This window comes from Mobula birostris, chromosome 31 (assembly GCF_030028105.1).
Source record: "Mobula birostris isolate sMobBir1 chromosome 31, sMobBir1.hap1, whole genome shotgun sequence".
Classification (NCBI taxonomy): Eukaryota; Metazoa; Chordata; class Chondrichthyes; order Myliobatiformes; family Myliobatidae; genus Mobula; species Mobula birostris.
The window spans coordinates 18,485,364-18,506,169 of NC_092400.1; the positions used below are offsets into that span (position 1 = coordinate 18,485,364).

General features: G+C 42.0%; 1 protein-coding gene across 4 annotated transcripts in view; it reads left to right on the plus strand.

Annotated features, from left to right (window-relative positions):
• Positions 1 to 8: 8 nt before the first annotated feature.
• Positions 9 to 20,806, plus strand: part of clip1a (CAP-GLY domain containing linker protein 1a) — a 148,453-nt gene continuing 127,655 nt past the window's right edge. For 2 of the 4 annotated variants that reach the window (XM_072247818.1, XM_072247820.1), the window contains exon 1: positions 9 to 442. The gene's annotated coding sequence lies outside the window, so the exon portion shown is untranslated. The remainder of the gene's footprint in view (positions 443 to 20,806) is intronic. The other 2 variants (XM_072247819.1, XM_072247821.1) reach the window with 2 other exon arrangements.

Below are 20,806 nucleotides of genomic sequence, written 5' to 3' on the forward strand. Positions count from 1 at the left end.
ATTATTTAAATTACCACTGGCTTTTATCATTGCAGACTCACTACACCAGAGAGCTGCCCCGCAGACGAAGCAGTGCCCGGGTTAATTAAAAAAAAGGCAATAAAAAGGCGTTCTCTCGGTGTCATCACAAACCGTACCTGTGCGTATGCACTACGCTCAGTGAGTGTCTAGCCGCCTTGTGCCGGAGCCCAGCCGCGCTTGGCGTTGATCAGTCCAGAGTCCACCCGCTACCGCAGGCCGAGGCGGCCCAGCCCAGCCCGGCCCGGCCCGGCCCGGCCCGGCCCGGCCCCGCTCACCCGCCTCTCCCTCAGACGGCCGCCCGGCTGGAGGCGGGCTCTGACGTCAGTTCACTCACTCACTCACTCTCCCACTCGGTCGGGCCGGGGCTGCTCGCTGTTCGGCTCGGGGACGGGCGCCGGGGACCGAGTTGCTGCAGCCCGAGGTAAGTTTCCCCCTCCCCGAGCCGCGGGCGGCCGAGCCGGCGTGTGATCAGGGCGTCCTGGGTCCGCGGGGAACGAAGCGGGGCCTCGCCTCGCTGTTCGAGGCCTCTCGGGGGAGGGGGGTTGTGACTGGGACATCACGGTGTCGATGGCACCTGGTGCAGGGAGCGGAGTAAGGTGGCTATTGTTTGAATTTTCGACTAAAAAGTCAAAGCGAAATGATGGACGGAGCGGCTTTCTTCCCCACCCCACCCCCTCCACAAAACCCAGGCGCCCAGTCCCATCTGTAAAACGCTACACTGCCCTTAGTCATTTCAGCTTCCTCCGGTTACTTGTAGATAATTGATTCTTCCGATGGAGTTTTTTTTACGTCTATAGTTTTTTCTTTAATTTTCGCTGCTCTGCTTGTCAGATGACCCCATGTGTGCCACCTCACAGACACGCAGTCTGACTTTCGTTGCTGGCAGCTTCTGCTCCCGCACGTTGCCTTTAGAGCTTTGGAAATTCAAAGTATAGTTGTTGCATTTTGAATCCACTGCCGACTGTGTGTCAGAACTATATCGACAGAAAAAGCTATTAAAGTTACAGTATCTGAACCACAGAGATTCAAGCACAACGGCCTCCCGCTGTCCGCTGAATTCCCACACTCTTTTGAAAGTTTAACTTATTTTACTTCTGTTTGCTTTGATGTTTACTTTTGAGATGACATAATATGGAAAGTAAATGGATTAAGAATTTCAAGCATGTGGTCCATGTGATCTAGGCTTTCAATCGGTCTGTTCGCATCTGATTTTGGATTTTCTTTTCCAGTTGGTTACCATAAGAGTAAAATATCCCCTGGAAGCCTATCACTAACCGATTATTGTATTTTTTTCAAATATCTACTTGATTTGAGTTAATTAGATTCTACTCAGTTATTAGGATTCTTTTCTGAAGCAGGTTATCAATTTTTTAAAAAATAACTGCCAACAAAATATGATTTATTTGTCCATCTTAAACTTCAAAAATGAGTTTGAAGAAAAAAAACACTTGCAGTTAGAACAGGCAATTGAATTGTTACGGAATTCCTGAATTGGTGGGTGTATGCAAGCAATCTGCTAAAGGAGGAATGAGAGCTCCTTTTGACAGGAACCAGTTTAATTTGTAATGCCTTTGTACTTACTTGAGGAAGACTGAAAAAACGAATGAATGGCTGCCTTCTCTACTCAGAAGGGTGAAAGTGCAGTAAAGTACCGAAATGAGAAACTAAAGGGAATAGAGGAAATGTTGGAAAAAGAGTGCTTGTTTAGGGGGGGGGGGGGAAATCAGTTTTTTCCAGTAAGCTAAGGCCCTTCATCAGAATGAATGTATAACTTGAATTCGGACTTCGGAGTTAATAAGATGAAAGTTCCACATTAAACAGGAATATGGGTGACGATTTGAAACTTGAGGGCTAATGGTGATGATGTATAGTAAAAGTATTTAAATATAATTGAACCTTTGGACAGATGACCACTGATGGCCAAAGAAAATTAAAGGGAGACAAAACACCACAACCCAAGTGGACTTTTACATAAGGATAAAGAAGGAACACCTGAAATCGGTGACACACATAGGTAGTACCTTGAGAGAATTATTTGAAATGGGAATAATGACAAAGTACTGTACATGAATCAACAAAAGATTCATGGGAATCAGATTAAACCACAAACAAATGATTTTGTTTCGTGGATGTGACCATAAAATAGTTATGAAATATGTGATTATTGTTCATTTGCTTAAGGAAACTAGCCTTTCACTTTGGTGCTACTTTGTGATTATTAACTTAATAACCTGGGCTGTGTGAGAAAACTAGGGTATTCGGGGGAATCCCACCAGTGATTGTGAAAGCTCTGCACAGACAGCAACGGAGGTCAGGTTGCTGGAGCTGAGGCAAAGGCTCTACTATCCTACGGTAAGGAAGGGAGCTGATTAAAGATGGCTTGGAGCATATTGTATGTATTAACTCTAGGAAAGAAGATAACAAAGTGACTCGAGGGGCATGCAGTTAAGGGAACATAGCAGTAAGAAAGCGGAATTTGACTCACTGGCAGGAACCAGAGGGTGCGAGTGGATGGATGTTTTTGTTATATTGCTGGACGCAGTGTATTGGAGTTCCTCAAGGGTTAGATTAGCCACCACAAATATTTGTAATTTTTATCATCCTCATCATCAGGTGCCATGCCCAGTTTGAACTTTGACTGCCATGGCTCACACACTCCTGTTTCGGGTCAAGTGGATCAATTCATTGGTATTCATTTCCAATTCTCTGGCTGCTGTCTCCATCATCATTTGTCTTTGTCTTCCTCTTGCTTTCTTCCCTTCAATCTTTCCCATAATTACCATGCATTCTAACTTCTCTTTCCTAATCACATGTCCAATGAAGTTTTGTTGCCTTTTCATGATCTCATACATTACTTCTCTTCTTATAAATTTTTATAAATGACCTAAATTTGATGTAGAGCCATAGCAGGTTATGCCAGTGATTGGAAAGATAATTGTGGTGATGCAGATAATAAAGTTTTCAGAATGAGATGGACTGCATAGTGAAATGAGGAAAGTAAGTATATTGGTACAATGTAAACACTGCATGTTAACATGGAGACTTGAGTTCCCATTTCTACAAATCCTTAAAAGGTTGCAGGAAAGCTGATTAGTAAACCATATGGGCTACTTGGGCTTATAAATAGAAGTGAAGGGATCATGTTGAATTTTGTCAGCCTCTGGTTTGACTTCAGATGAATCATTGTGTCCTATTCCAGATACAGTACCACATTTCATTAAAAACCTCAAGGCACAAAGAAAGTTAATGATACAATAATGCATTGAACTTTGTGTGATGATAATTGGAAAAAATAGGATTTTTCTCCTTGAAACATAGAAGTTGAACTTCTAGCCATTTTCAAGATGAATGTGTTTTCCTTTTGAAGATAGAAAATCTGTTCATTTGGTGAGTGGGTCATTAACCAGTGGTCATGCCCATGGGTGAAAAATCGACCAGGTGATGAAGGGAAATTTGAACTTTTAGGATCTAAAACGATGCATCTGGGAAGTGGTGATAAATAGTTCCAATAATTTGAAAGAAAATTAGATAGATTCCTGAAGAGCTTGAGGATTATGAACTAGAAGCAGGATTTTAGGATCAAGCACCACTTCTCTTTCTCAGTGAGTCATCAAGAAGTACTGTGGGTTAAAGGTTATGTTTTGTGCTGCAGTTTTCTTTGAAGGCAAAAGAAATTGAATAGGTAGAAAAGTGAAATGAACATCATGATATTTCAAATTTAAAAATGCATGCTAATTAAAAAAGAAAAATAAAAGTATGGTCTAATGCAATTATATGTGCTTGTGCTGCTCTCTATTGCTTGTTCTCAGATATGTAATAACATTGTGATTATTTTAAATGCTAGCATAGTTTATTTGGAAAATAATTTAAGTACTTATCTAAATGAAAATTGTATCTAATGTTATGTTTTTCAAACCAATTTTACAACCAATAACTAGGATCCCTTATAGAAATTATATCATTAAGAAAGCCACCTTAAATATGATGCAAAGCCTAGCACTGATTGCAACATAAGTTCAATGAGTGTTAGTCATATCACATTATACTTCAGCTCTCATCATGAGTGTGGTTTAATTAAAATTTCCTGCAGGTAACTTCCATTAATAGTCTGATGTGCAAAATAATTTGAATGAAGAATGTGGAGCGTATCTTTAGAAAAGATACTGTAATATGAGTTTTTTTGTTTTCAACGTATTACAAGCTCTTCAGTGTTGTAATAGTAACCTTGTGCAACAAAGCAGCAGAAGAAGAGAAGTATGCTCTGGAACGAGATTATTCAGTTCAATTCATGATTACCATTCTTCTTCTGACGTGTGAAAAGTAACATTCCTACCATTATAGTGCCGGTAATGACCTTCTCCAGCAGGAGAGGATCGAGCTACCTACCCTTAAGTTGAGAGTTCATTGACATGTTGGAAATTCTGCCTTTTGGATGAAATGTTAATCCAGGTATATCAGCCTGCTTGGGTAGACATGTAAAAGGTCTTCAGCCACATTTCTTTTTTTGCATGTGCCTGCATGCATGCGAGCTTGTGCATGTGCGTTTGAGTGCGCACGTCCGTGATGATGTCTTTTTCATGGCTTTTACAAGGTGCAGAGCGAGAGAGAGACTGTGTGGCGTGCCACTCCTCACACAGACATTTTTGCAGTGTTTTTCCCTTTGTTTTATTTTACGAGGTTGAGTTGCGATCTCGACACTCAACCCAGCACGGATGGAAAGTGTACACGGGAGTGGACCTGACTGGTTTCGAACCCGGGAACCTCCGCTCCCGGGTCCACTGCCGATGTCATTGCGCCTCCAGCCGGCCCTTCAGCCACATTTCTAAGGTCACAAGAACCTAAGAGTTGGCCCTTCAAGCCTGTTGTGCCATTCAGTATAACCACACTTGATCTCAGTCCTGGACATTTCATTTAGTTATCAAATATCTATCTACCACTCCCTTAGAAGTAGTCAAACATTCTGCTTCGTCATTCTTTAAGGAAAGCGTTTCAAAGCTCCTCAATGCTGTAAGGGGCAGAGGCTGGAAATTGCCTCATTTCTGTTGTAAACTGGTGGCCCCTGATCTTTAAGCAGAGGTCCCCAATTCTACATTCATTTTTTTTTAAAAGGAAACGTTGTCAAGAACCTTCAAGATTGTGTGTGCTTCAATCAAGTTTCTTATAACTTTAGCATAAGCAAATAATCCTGCCCATTCCTCATGGGAACACCCATTCATGCGTATTTATTGTTGCTACTTTATTTTCATAATTAACTCTTGTGGCTTGTGTTGATTTCTACAATTGATAGCTTCCGGAGACGACTTCACAAATCTCTAGGCCAGCAGAAAGGGAGTTGCCTTCATCTTGTTGTATACATTTGCCTTTTTCTAATTTAATGATCCAGATCCAGTGAGACCCAGTGGATCTTGCAGCTGTGCGCTTTTATTTGGCTGACGCTTTTACTCTCCGACTGGAGAAAATTGAGTTTCTTGAGAATTGTATATTTATTAACTAAACCACATGAAGTCCTGCTTAATTTGAAAAGTTTACTTTTTTTTTAAAAAAAGGGTGGTGTGTATTTTTCTCCCATTTAATCTTTTTCCTGTTCGAAACTTGTATTTAGGTGTGGTTCTCCATTACCTCATCCAAATAGCTACAGGTGAGGTATGAACTAATTTTGAAACTGACCCAGAAAGTTATAACATAGGGTGTGTCATGAACAATAACCTTAAGTTGGTTTCCAAAAGTGTTCCACAGCTATACTTTAAATACAGTATAAAATGCGAATTTATTTAAGATATTTTAAAGTAGTTAATAATCAAAAACATTTTGCTTAACCTAAGGATTATATTAATGGGAATATGACAGTCACCACTAGTTTATTCACCAAAAATGAAGGGATGTAGTCAATTTCAAACGCCCTTAATTTTCATCAGTTTTATAAGTGACTTATTGTCATCTGAACTGAAGGTGCATGTTTGACTCCAAACTGCCTTCATCATGATTTAATGAACATATTATCTACAAAAGAGCAGCATAATATTCAGTACAGGATATACCCATCTGAGGCCCTTCAGAATTGTTAATCTGAAACACTGCACCTGTGTAGTTTAGAGATTTCCACTTACTGGAACAGTGAAGACTATGATAAGGAATCCATCACAATTTAACATTACGAATTCATCAACTTGTCTTTTCACTAAGGTATTAAAAATTAATGTGCCAGCTTTCATGCACTTTATAACCACCTAGATCTACATAAACCAAAGTTCACTCCAGCAAATTTTATTCATTTATTCTGTAATTGAATGAAAACTCGATTTAGTTTAAAGACTCATCATTTGGTATAAAACTGCAAAGAGCCCAGTCCCACTTTCTACATTATGAATGATATACTGCCCAAGGCATTTTCAAATTTACTTTGTTTAGAAATGTATTGTTCTAACCGGAATACAGAAAGTGGAAGGGAAGTCAAAGTATGACTGCTCATCACAACTGACAATATGTAATCTATCTAAAATGATAACATTTCCTCTTGAATTGTTGCTGACTTGCTGAGTATCTCCAATAACCTTGAGTTAGCAGCCGTGCTCAAAAATTCCAATAAGAGTCTGGTGTTGTGAAAAGGTAGATCATAGAAAGATCCTGCAACATGTGCAACACTTAATTTGTAAACACAGGTATCAAGCAGTTGGCATTAAACTTATTGTTATAGAAATCTCCATACATTGTCCACTTGTATACATAGTTATATGAAAGTAAACGCAGACATGAGCTTTCTCATTCGCAGTTCATGAAAAAGCTTATTCCCACTATGCTCTGTGATTAGCATGATTGTATTACTAGAATTTTATTGATAAATTTAAACCCTTTTATGAAAGTCAGTTTTAATTTGAATATAGTCTGGGAGAAACAAAACGTGTACTATGCGTAGCAAATTTATTAACATAATAAAATCCACTAAAACTTTAGAATCAAGGAATCTGAATAGTGGTGAATTATTGGGAAATTACAAACTCTAGGAGATATAGAAAGAAGCTTTTGTACAATGCAATGTCAACACAAAAGCATAAAGGGCAAAAGTTCTACTCATACAGCTAAGTAACCTTTGCCACAGAGATAAAAGGACAGCATTATGGAAAAATAAAGGAACTCTGGCAGTCTATAAAATTCTGCAAAACAATACAGAGAAAATGATGAGATTTGAGTTGAAGAGAATTAAGAGGTAAAATACTCTAATATAAAGATGCACATAGGTGGCACAATAAAAGTAAGTCAGTGCATTAAAGAATAAATAGTGGAGATTGTTAAATGTGTAGTGTATTACATAGAGAAGCATATTGACAAAAAGTCAATGTAACTAGGAAATCTAATATAGTTGGCTAAAGCTGCAGATTCTTGTGATTTCAGCGCCTGCATATTTAAGATGTGTGCGTTAGATACCATTTTTTTTCAAGGTGTTCCAAATTTAAGAATTTTGCATTTTCCAGTCCAAAAAGCATATTATTATTTAACAGATGAAAGAGGAAAGGAAAGGAAAAACTTGTCAGTTTAGTTGAGTTATTCAGCTGCTCACATTTAAATTTGGAAGAGAGTGACTGAGATCTTGAATAAATGTGATTAAATTAAAGAGAGTATCAATTTAGTATCTTAGTTATTTTGTTAAATTGAGGCTTGAATATACATCCAACCAGTGACTGTACAGTTATGATTCAATATTATACAAAGTAATCTACTGATTCACTTGATAATTAGGAAACAATTTATTTAACTCTTATACATGCAATAATCCATAGAAGGAAAGGACAGAAGTTAGATAATTTTATAAATCATTTGGATCTGTTGTTTGGTTTGCCAAATACTATAAGGAATTGTACAATTTGAGCAGGATAAATGAGCTATTTATTAAACATACAATTTTGCATAGATTTGGTAAAAAGATTTGAAAGTGGCCTGTTGCCATTTTTGTTTTTTATTGACAACATTTCTGTTTTCTCCCATTAATGCTTGAATTTTTAATTTCAATTCTAGCTTCAGTGTAAAAAATATCACCACTTATTTTAATAAAGTGGCTGCCAACTTTTGAAAAGTTTTTAGTCGGAATGCGTGGGAAGCTAGAAATGCTAATTGTAGTCCAATTTAATTTCCAGAAGGTGATTGATGGGCCATCTTGAATTGCCAAGTTTCCATTTTAGTTTGGATTAGGTTTTAGGTTGATGAGTGGTGAAGAGAATTTGGCATTTATCGAAATTACAGGTGTATTTGATTTGAAAGTATGCGATCTGGCATTGGAGGCACGTGGATCAGGTGAATTATTGTGAGTGATGTGGATCTGTCTCGTTCAACTGCTGGAAATTTTGGCACTTTTCTGTACAAGTACTGTAGGTGGTGGAGAGGTTTTTGGAGTCATGTATCTCATTATCACAGCTCTTGTTGCCAGTGTGTTCTTCTGCTCACAGTGTTTGGTCAGTGTGATCAGCCAGGATGTTGGAGCATCCGTCATTAATTGCAAGGCTAAAGATCAAATTAAGTGACGGTGCTGTGCTGTATTTGGAAGTTTTCATTGCATAAAATTTGTTATTGATGTTGTGCTGTCTCCAGTCCAAACCCGGGTGCTGTACGGATCTGCCTGCAAGGTTCGCTATTGGTGTTAATTTGGAATGCAGTGGATAATACTTTGACTTAATGTAATATCTTGAGGAATTTTTTTTGATATCCTGAGACGAAAAAGATTATCTGGTGCACTCAAGCCTACCCATTGGTGTGTCTAATATGACTGCACCCTCCCAGTAGCTATTTTGGCAAGGCTAATCATTGCCAATGTCAACACTGCTTGATATTGATACTGTTAGTGTTACTTCTCTTGCTGTCAGTATTCATGTTCTGTCAAGATCGTTCCTTGTCTCGGCGATTTAAGACAAACTATTTTCCAATAAAGACTTGGAGGAAGAAGGTAAATTTTGGACTTTTTTTCATGAAACTGGTATTATTGAGAAATTATACAAATTTCATACCATTTTTTTTGCCACGAAATACATATTGCAATCAGTTCAAAAAGATCAGGATGGACGTCAGCAAGATTGTGGGGGGAGGTGTAGTGGACAGCAATGAAGACTATTAGAGTTTGCGGGATCTGGACCAGCTGGAAAATGGCAGAAGAAATTTAATGCAGACAAGTGCGAGGTGTTGCACTCTGGTAGGACCAACCAGGATAGATCTTGCACAGTAAATGGGAGGGCACTGAGGAGTGGGATCTAGGAATACAAGTTCATATTTAATCGAAAGTGGTGTCACAGGTAGTTACGGTCATAAAGAAAGCTTTTGTCACATTGGCCTTCATAAATCAAGGTACTGAGTACAGGAGATCGAATGTTATGTTGAAGTTGTAAAGGACATTGGTGAGGCCTAATTTGGAGTATTGTGTACAGTTGTAGATGCAAGCAGACATTTTGTGTGTATTGCTCTTGATTTCCAGCATCTGTATACTTTCGCATGTTTGTGGTATTCTCCTTGTAGAGAGGTGCCTACAACAATCTAGTGATCTCTGTCTGTCCGCCAGAGAAAGCAGGATCTCCAGTGGCCACGCATTTTAATTCAACACCTCATTCCCATTCTGATATGTCTATCCATGGCCTCCTCTACTGTCAAGATGAAGCCACACTCAGGTTGGAGGAACAACACCTTATATTTTGTCTGGGTAGTCTCCAACCTGATAGCATGAACATTGACTTCTCTAGCTTCCATTAATGCCCCTCCTCCCTCTCGTACCCCATTCGTTATTTATTTATTGTTATATTTTTTTCCTCTCTCCTTTTTCTCCCTCTGTCCCTCTCACTGTACTCCTTGCCCATCCTCTGCGTTTTTCCCCCCTCCCCCTTTCTTTCTCCCTAGGCCTCCCGTCCCATGATCCTCTCATATCCCTTTTGCCAATCAACTGTCCAGCTCTTGGCTCCATCCCTCCCCCTCCTGTCTTCTCCTATCATTTTGGATCTCCCCATCCCCCTCCCACTTTCAAGTCTCTTACTAGCTCTTCTTTCAGGTAGTCCTAACAAAGGATCTCGGCCCAAAACGTCAACTGTACCTCTTCCTAGAGATGCTGCCTGGCCTGCTGTGTTCACCAGCAACTTTGATGTGTGTTACTAATCCTTCCTAGCTCCTTTTGTCGTCAGATGTCAGTTCACCCAGCAAATGAAATGTCATCCTGATAGAGCAATCAATTGCACCAACGATTTTCCTCAGCAGATCATAAAATAAAATTTGTACATGTGTTTTTAAAATATTAAATATTGGATCCTAAACATTATTAAGATACAAGTTATTTAAGTAATTTGAAATACTTAAGGAAGGGAAATATAAATTTCTTAGGCAGAATTTAGTTCAGCTATCTTGTAGCTTAGTAACCTAGCATGTAGGTTGTGCAACAATATTTTTCAGTATTTCATACCATAAGACTATTCACTAAGTACTTTAAATTTGTAACAATTTCGTTGAAATTTCCTTAATTTCATTGGTGACACCTTTACAGGGGGCTGAATTATTCACAGCAATTTAGGGAATTACTGTGTTAAATTAAGTCTATGTCGGAATCCCAAAGTTCCTATTAATTTTATGTTCTAATGATGGTGAACAGGCCCATAATCATATTCACAGTAAAATAAGAAATCTCTCACAGTTGGTACAAATCTTAAAACAAGGGAGCAGTCTAAGGATTATTTAACTGAGTGTGTTTGTTCTGTACCCAAGCAGCCAGACTACCTGAACAGTATTACTCCAAGAGTTGCCTTTAGACGTTTATCTCAGATCAGTGCTCTCTGGGTAACCTGATCAGTCTGTTGCATCCTATTGATGATGCATTTACAAATCCCACTTTGTCTGCTGAAGTTGGGTGCTCTGGATTTTGGAATCTATGTGCCATAGGTTGAGCATTGTGTATTTAGTCCTATAAATTGGTTCCACTCCAGCAGGAACTTTGGAGGTAAAGTGAGGTTTGCAGCAAGAAAAGACGGTCAATGGTGATTATTGTTGCTATCTATATTGGAGTTGTCATGGAGTCCTAAAGGGTCTTTGAGTTTGTGTGTGTGTGTATTGTCATAGAGTTGTCATGCTGTAAGGTCTTGTCCACTGTAGATGAGCAGGTTCTACACTGTTTCAGAGATGAGTTCTTTGACTACTTTGAGGAGGTAGTTGTGAAGACCCTGCCAGTGATTTGCCATTGCTTTCAATGCACCAGCACCACCGCAGTCCAGCTGATCCCAGTTTAAAGCTCGCAACCTTAAACCTGCAAAAAAAAAACAAGTGTTCTGCTGAGCAGCTGTGATCTACTGCCTTCCTATATGATTTCCTTTTTCACTTGTGATGTGTAGCAGACACATTCAAACATATGAGAAACACCATCAAATCTGTCTCTGCAAAATCCTCCAGATCCATGGGGACGGGGGTTGGGGGGGTGGTGGAGGATCCGTTTCATTACATCCTCTTCGGTCAATTTCCGTTCTGAATTGCCCTCAGTCAGCTCCATTGAGTTTGCCATATAATTTGCATGCCTACATCAATCTCCTGAAATACAGGAGCTCCAACATTACAGGCAGGAGGAAAAAAAATCAATAATTTTCTCAGTTTCCTTGAGAGAATTGCAGCATCCCTCACACCGCTGCTCAAAGTGGAGGAAGCACATCTGTTGACATCCAGGAGGTCATAGCAAACAGTGGAAGAAGTGCACCACCCTACAAACTAACCACCCAGCTGCTCCATCAGGGACCTATCCATCTATAGTGGGGTCTGCACCCATATTGGTCTCTTCATTTGGCTACGAATGCATGAAAAAAATACTTGTCAAAAACATCTTGTGTACTTACGCTATTCTAATGTGTTCCAAGTAGTGTTTACATTAAACACTAGCTGCTGGCTGTTGTTTAAATAGTTTATATGCCTTGCACTGAGATTTATTTAGTAGTAATCCATAACATAAGTAATATTACCACATTATATAAACAATCGTATGCAGCACATAAAATTTTTTGCCTGATATAATCACATAAGAATACTTCCATAAGACATAGGAGCAGAATAAGGCCATTTGGCCCATTGAGTCTGCTGCATCATTCACATTAGCTAATTTATTTTCCCTTTCAGCCCTATTCTCCTGCCTTCTCCCCATAACCTTTACTAATCAAGAACTTGTCAATCTCCACTTGAAATATACTCAATGACTTAGCTTCACGGCTGTCTGTGGCAATGAACTCCCCAGATTCCCTACTCTCTGGCTAAAGAAATTCCTTCTCATCGGTTTTCTAAAGGGACACCCTTCTATTCTGAAGCAGTGCTCTGTGATTCTTGACTCTTCTACTATTGGAAACATCCTCTCCACATCCACTCTATCTAGGCCATTAGCTGGTGTGTAGGGCTCTGTGCTGTGTAACTCTGATTAAATTTGTTGTGTTTGTTTAGAACACATTTGTCAGATGGCCAGAATCCTGATTAAAACTTTGTAGCTATGGACCACCTTATTGGTCACATGCTCACGTTACGTGTTTCTGGCACGTGCTGAAGAAATTGTCCTCCCAGTTTAGATAATCCTGAGTTATCAGCTGCAACACACACAAAATGCTGGCAGAACTCAGCAGCATCTATGGGGGAGAAAAAAGAACAGTCGACGTTTTGGGTCGAGACCCTTCGGCAGGACTATAGAAAAAAAGATGAAGAGTAGATTTAAAAGGTGGGGGAGGGAAGAGAGAAACACAAGGTGATCAGTGAAACTGGGACGGGGGCGGCGATGAAGTAAAGAGCTCGGAATTTGATTGGTGAAAGAGATACAGGGCTGGAGAAGTGGGAGGGGGGTCTGATAGAAGAGAACAGAGGCCATGGAAGAAAGAAAAGGGGAAGGAGCACCAGAGGGAGACGATGGACAGGCAAGGAGATTGGGTGAGAGAGAGTAAAGGGAATGGGGAAGGGAGGAGGGGGGGCATTACTGGAAGTTGGAGAAATCGATGTTCGTGCCATCTGGTTGGAGGCTACCCAGACAGAATACAAGGTGTTGTTCCTCCAACCCAGTGGTCCCCAACCACCGGGTCGCGATTGGCGATATGAAACGATATGGGGCAGCTGCACCTTTCCTCATTCCCTGTCACGCACTGTTGAACTTGAACCCCCCCCCCCCCCGCCGCCATCAACCGATCCATGGTGCAAAAAAGGTTGGGGACCCCTGCTCAAACCTGAATGTGGCCTCATCGCGACAGTAGTGGAGACCATGGATTGAGATATCAGAATGAGAAGTGGAATTAAAATGGATGGCCACCGGGAGATCTCGCTTCTTCTGGCGGATGGAGCATAGGTGCCTGGTGAAAGTCTCCCAATCTCGATCAGGTCTCACCAATATACGGGAGGCCACGTCAGGAGCACTGGACACAGTATATGACCCCAACAGACTCACAGGTGAAGTGTCGCCTCACCTGGAAGGACTGTTTGAGCCCTGAATGGTAGTGAGGGAGGAGGTATAGGGGCAGGTGTAGCACATCTTCTTCCCCCACTTTCTGCTTTCCACAGGAATCGCTCCCTATGCAACTTCCTTGTCCATTCATCCTTCCCCACTGATCTCCCTCCTGGCATTTATCCTTGCAAGTGGAACAAGTGCAACATCTATGGGGGAAAAAGTACAGTCGACGTTTCACACCGAGACCCTTTGAAGACCCGAAATGGCGACTGTATTCTATTCCATAGATGCTGCCTGACCTGCTGAGTTCCTCCAGCATTTTGTGTATGTGTTGCTTGGATTTCCCGCGTCTGCAGATTTTTTCTTGTCAGTTACCAGCTGCATTGGGCGTCATGATAGCATAGCAGTTGATGCAATCACTTTACAGCACCTTCCTGCCACTGTCTGCAGGGGACCCAAGCACAGATATGTAAATATAATTAATGTAGGGAATATTCTTACAATGTGTAAAATAGATGTGATTTTTGCAAACTGTAAAGTAACAAATGAAACAAATGCACAACAGAGGCAGAGATGTTAAGTCCTGTAGTCCACCATTTCCTTGCCTGTGGTACGTATCTATAAGGATGCCATTTGTCCACATGAGGCCCTTTATGCCTTTGTGAATCAAATACTTACTCAAAAGCTTCTTAAATGTTGGAATAGAGTCTGCCTCACCACCACCACCACAGACAGTGCATTCCATACTCCAACCGCCCTCAATAGAGAAAACTTCCCTTTAAGCCTCCTCCTTCTCATCTTAAATCTTTCCTCTCTTGTTTTGGATAACCCAACCATGGGGGGAAAAAGATTTTCCCATGTGTCCTATCTATCCCCTTCCATAACTTCATATACCTCTTAGCAGATCACCTCTGAGTCTTCCCTGTCCCAGGGACAACAAATCTGCTCTATTCAGTCTGTCCTTGTAACTGAAATTGTCCAACCCCAGCAACATCCTGTTGAATCTGCTCTGCAGCCTCTCCAGAACTGGGCATTTATGTGCTGAGCCCAGGACAGGTCCTTTGAAATCATAACACCAAGGAATTTAAAGTTGCTGGCCCTCTCCACCTCTGTGGCACCGATGAGGACTACATCATGAACTTCCAGTTTCCTCCTCCTCAGGTCAAAAATCAGCTCCTTGGTTTTGCTGACATTGAGTCAGAGGTTGTTGTTGTGGCACCACTCAGTCAGATTTTCAATCTCCCTCCTTGCTAGTTTGTTTCCACTTGATTCGGCCAATGACAAAGTGGTGTTGTCAGTAAACTTAAATATAGCATTGGAGCTGTGCCTAGCCACTCAGTCATCAGTGTAAAGCAAGTAGAGCAGAGGCTAAGCACACTGCCTTGTGGTACACGTGTGCCGATGGAGATCATGGAGGAGATGTTGCCAGTCTGAAATAACGGGTCTGCAGTGATGAAATCGAGGATCCAATTGTACAAGGAGGCATTGAGATGAAGGTCTTGAAGCTTATTGATTAATTTTGAGGGGGTGATTGTATTGAATGCTGCACTGTATTCAATAAAGAGCATCTCGATGTATTCATCTTTGCTGTCCGGAGGTTCCAGGGTTGACTGAAGAGCCAATGAAATGACACCTGCTGTGGGCCTGTTGTGCTTGTAGGCAAATTGGAACTCTTTTTCCTTCTACCTAATTTAAATATATGACCCTTGGTTTTGACCCCCTCCACTATGAGAGATGTCTTTCTAAGCTCTGTGTAAGTTCATATATATCAAATCTCTGCTTGGTCTCCTCTCTCCCAAAGAAATCAGTCTTGCCTTTTTTCAGTCATCCCTCATTGTTACTTTGTCCAAGACTAAGGGATGTTTTCTTGCATCATCCTTGCATCATTTTCAATGCAACTGCATCTATAAGTGTTGATAGTACTGTGCATGGAACTCAGGCTGTGGCCTAACTAGTTTCTCTACAGTTTTAGAAGAAACTCCTTGCTACTCCATGCTTTGTGAAATTAAAATAAAGCATTTCAACTATCTTTGACTTGCTCCTCTGTGGACTTGTCGAAGAATGGAAGAACTTTCTGTGTACATCTCTCAGTTCCTCCTGTTTATTTGAAATGCTGAAGGAACTCTGCAGGTTAGGCAGCATCTATGGAAAAGAGTAAATAGTCGATGTTTCGGGCTGAGACCCTTCATCGGGGCCGGGAAGAAAAGGTGAGAGGTCAGAGCAAGAAGGTGGGGGAAGGGAGAAGGAGGTACAAGGTGGTAGGTGAAAACAGTGGGGGGGGGTAAAGAGCTGGGAAGTTGATAGGTGAGAGAGATAAAGGGCGAGTGAAGGTGGAATCTGATAGTGTAGAAGACCATGGAAGAAAAGGAAGGGGGAGGTGCACCAGAGGGAGGTGATGGGCAGGTATGGAGATGAGGTGAGAGAGGGAAACAGGAATGGTGAGGGGGCGGTGCAACTACCGTAAGTTTGAGGAATCTTTGTTCATGCCATCAGGCTGGAGGCTAGGATGCTTGCAAGGATGTACCGGGAGAGAGATCAGTGGGGAAGGGCTAATTGACAAGGGAGTTGCGTAGGGAATGATCCCTGTGGAAAGTTGGGAGGAGAGAAAGATATGGTGGGACCCGTTGGAGATGGCAGAAGTTACAGAGAATTATGTGCTTGAAGCGGAGGGTAATGGGGTGGTAGGTGAGCACGAGAGAAATACTGTCCTGGTGGGGTGGCGGTCGTGCATGAAATGGAAGAGATGCGGGTGAGGAAAGTGTTGATAATGAAGGATGGAAAGCCCCCTTTTTTTTTTGAAGAAGGAGGAGAACATCTCATTAGTTCTGCAATGAAAATCCTCATCCTGAGTGCAGATGTGGCGGAGACAGAGGAACTGATAGAAGTGAGTGGCAATCTTTACAAGCAAGGTGGTAGGAAGAGGTGTAGTCCAGGTAGCTATGAGAGTCAGTCGATTTATAAAAGATATCAGTAGATAATCCGTCTCCAGAGTTAGAGACAGAAATCAAGAAAGGGAAGGAAGGTGTCAGAAATGGACCAGATAAATTTGAGGGCAGGGTGGAAGTTGAAGGCAAAGTTGATGAAATCAACATGCTCAGCCTGGGTGCAGGAAGCAGCACCAATGCAGTCATCAGTGTAGCGTAGGAGAAGTTGGGGAGTGATTCTGGTGTCGGCTTGGAACATAGACTGCTTCATGTAGCCAACAAAAAGGCAGGCAGAGCTGGGACCCATGCAAATGTCCATGGCTACAACTTTGGTTTGAAGGAAGTAGGAGTAGCTGAAAGAGAAATTATTAACAGTGAAGACTAGTTCTGCCAGATGGAGGAGAATGGTGTTGGGGGTGGAGGAGGAAACAGGTTGAACATGTTGTCTAGAAAGAAGTGAAGGGTTTTTAGGCCCTCCTGATTGGGGGTGGGGGGGGGATGGAGGCAGGAATGGACTGGACGTTCATAGTGAAAATGAGACAATCGGGGCCAGGGAACTTGAAATAATTGAAAAAGATCCAGAGCAAGTGAATTGTCATAGATGTAGGTAGGAAGGACTGAATGCGGGGGGGCGGGGGGGGGAGATAAAAGAGTTGAGGTATGCAGACCCATTGTTTCTGTTTCTTCTTGCCCCACCAAACTTGTATCTACATACCTCGACTCTGTTTTATTCCCCCAGTTCAGTCACTTCCTACCAGCATCTGTGACTGCAGATTGACCAGGCCAGGGAAAGATGGTAGTGGACCAGTGGATGGGTGGGATCCTTAATAATACTAAGGGCCTTGCGTATGCAGCACTCCTGATAAATGGCCCTGATGGACGGTAGGGACATCCCTATGATCCTTTCAGCTGTTCTCAGTCCTTTGTAGGGACTTCTGGTCGGATGCTCGACAACTTCCGTACCAGATGGAGATGCAACTTGTCAGGACGCTGTCAAGGGTGCTCCTGTAAAACGCAGTTAAGATGGAGGTTGGAGCCTTGCTTGCCTCAATCTTCTTAGGAAGTGGAGGTGCTGCTGTGCTGCCTTGTTTAAGGAGGTGATATTAAGGGACAAAGTAAGGTCGTCTGTGATGTGAACTCCCAGGAACTTGGGGCAGGTAACTCTGTCTGTGGAGGAGCCATGTATTTGCAGAGGGGATGGTTTGTCTGCACCTTCCTGAAGTCCACAATGATTCTCTTTGTCTTCTCCACGTTCAGGCTTAGGTTGTTCTTCTCACACCAATCCACCAGTCACTCCACTTCATATCTATACTCTTGTTTTATCACCGTTCCTGATAAGGTCAACCACTGTTGCATCATCTGCAAAATTAATGACACGGTTTGAGCTGGATCCTGCGACACAGTCATACATCAGCAGTGTGAACAGAAACTAGCTGAGCACACAACCTTGGGATATGCCACTGCTCAGCATAATGGGATGAGAGATGTTGCTGCCCACACGGACTGACTGTGACCTTACCGTTAAGTCCAATATCCAACTGCCGAGGGAAGTGTTGAGACCCAGCCAGGGCAGTTTTCCTGCTAGTTTCTGGGGTATGGTGGTATTGAATGCTGAACCGGTCTCTAAGCAGCACCCCTATGGGGATACGAGACCCCTTTGTCCAAGTGGGACAGGACAGAGGCTACTCCATCTCTGGATCCATATCCTGGCTTATTGCTCAGAAAGGCTTTAATGTGCTCCATGACCAGCACTGAAAGCCCGGCTGGTATATTATCAGGCCCAGCAGCTTTGCGTGGGTTGACTATGGCCAGGGTCTCCCTCACCTCAGCTTCAGCCAGACAGTGTGTCTGCTCCCTTTGGGGGGAGGGGTGCCTTCCTCGCCAGCACACTCAGCCTCTCAGAGTGAAGCATCCTGGTCACTGACTTGTAGTCTGTAATCGTCTGAATTCCCTGCCACACGGACCTCGTGTGTCTGGTATCACAGAAGTGACTGTAAGTTATCTGAAAATGCTCCCATTTCTCCTTCCTGATGGAGTGGGAAAGCACAGTTCTTGCCTCCCTGAGAGCTGTCGCATCTCCCGAGCTAAAAGCAGCATCACAACCCTTTGGCCTGACGCGACCTCTGTAGTAAGCCATGGCTTCTGATTTGCCCTCACCCGGATGTGTTTTGTGATGGTAACATCGACAGTGCACTTCTCTATTTAGCTGATCACAGAATTCACAGATTCCTCAATGTTAGCGTGGTTGCCATAGGTAGCCGCCTCCCCGAACATTCTCCAGTTCACATTTTCAAAGCAGTCCTGCAGTGCAAGGATTGCATTGTCCTGCTAGGTTTTCACCACGTTTAGAACAGGTTTGACCCATTTGATCACTGGTTTGTATGCTGGAATTAACACTGACAGTCCACTGTGGGGTCACGGGACCTTTGTAGGCACCTGATATGTTAATGTAAGCCAGGTCGAGTGTATTTTCACCTCTGGTAGCAAAATCAACGTGCTGGTTGAATTTAGGCAGGACTGTCTTTAGGTTTATATGGTTAAAATTGCCTGCAGTAATGAAAGTCATTGATGGCACTGTCGTTCATGCAGTGCCTCACTGGCACTAGCGGAGGTGGGGGGTGGCGGGTGGCGGGGTATACACAGCTACCAACACAATTGTAGTGAACTCCCTTGGTAGAGAAAGCAGTCTGCACTTCACAAAAATAAACTCAATCATTGGTGAACAATGAGATGCTACTGTTAAAGTACACCAGTCCTTATTTATGGAAATGTATATATACTTGCCTGAGATTGCTGGATTCCTGTCAGCTTGAAACACACACAAACCCTCCAGCAAGATAGCTACATCTAGGATGGATTCATGAAGTCATGATTCCTTGAGAATGAGTGCACAAATGTTTTTCTCTCGCTAGTTCAGTCTCAGGCGCAGGTAGCCCAGTTTATTTTCAAGTGAACTTGCCTTCTCCCTCCTGCCATTTGGCCAAAGGTACAGAAGCATTTGGGCTCTCACGACAAGACTGTGTAATATTTCTTCCCCCAAGCCATTAGACTCCTCAATTCCCAGAGTCTAGTCTGACACCAACACACCAACACACACTGAACACCACTCCACTCCCTTTGCAATTTTTGACATTGTTTACATTTACATCATTTATTATTATATTGTAATTTGTCCTTTACTGTGCCTATTGTTTTATTAATTATTGTACTGTCTTGCACTGTTTTGTGCACTTTATGTAGTCCCGTGTAGGTCTGAAGTCTAATGTAGTTTTGTGTTGTTTCATGTAGCACCATGGTCCTGGAGGAATGTTTTTTTTACTGTACTATACCAGCAGTTATGATTGAAATGACAATAAAAGTGACTTGACTATGCCAGTAGGAACGAGGGGAGAGCCAACCTGAAGGGATTTGACCTGCGTCGTTCCTGGATTCCAGCGAGTTTTCTTTTTTTTTTGTTTCCTTGCGCACGGCTTCCTTCGCCGTCACTTATGGAGTCTGCAGCAGGCAGTACTGTGCACAGTAAGCCCAAGCTGCGGAGCTCCTTGGCAGTCCAACAGTTTACTGGCATGGTGAAATTGCTGTGCACAGTATATTTAATATCTAGCAGTGTTTTCTGATCATAACAAAGACACACAGGGCACAGACAAACTATTACACCCAAAGTCAAAGCGGCCACTGCGTCTGAACGTGCCACCATCTTGGATCAGTTTATAAAGCAAAGGATTTACAACCTGAAGAAAATATTACTAAGTTTTACTTGAATTATTGAAAGGACTGTGTTTGTGCAGTAAGATTTGACTTTAAAACAGTAAATGCCGATGATATATGTGGTTAAGGTAGCCTTTGAGATATGAGTGATGTGTTGGGTTAGAAATAGATTTATCCTAGGATTGAGTTTGTAAGCTTGTATGCCAGGGTCTAAGCAACAGCTCTCTGTTTCTTCAAACCAATCGTATTTGACTATAAGAGTTTCCCAATCTTTCCTGGTCACTTACTGCGATTCAGATTAGTTTGTGAGAGCTATGAATGGAAATCTCCTTTGCATTGTAGGTCAGCAAGGAACATGATTTAAAAAAAATACTGGGTTATGAAATAACTTTAAAAAGGAAAAGAAATATAATTAAACCAATTTTGAAATGCAGCTAAGTTATCTTAGTGATAACATTGAGGGTTTTAAATGTGCATCAAGCTCTTCTATTCTCTGCTCAGCATTTGATAAGTCTGTGGCCATAGTCTGGCCTCCAGTTGATGTGGATATCCTGCTCCCAGAGTTTTGACAGCTTTTTCAGCCAAGCAAGAAAAATATTTCTGTTGGAGATACGAATTGCTGAACTCTGTGTTTGTTCCATGAATATGCATAGGCACCAATCAATGACGAGCTATCTATGATGCTTGCATCTCAGCAAGACTTATCCTAAACAATTTGCAACATCTTGGGTTTGTTGCTGCCATC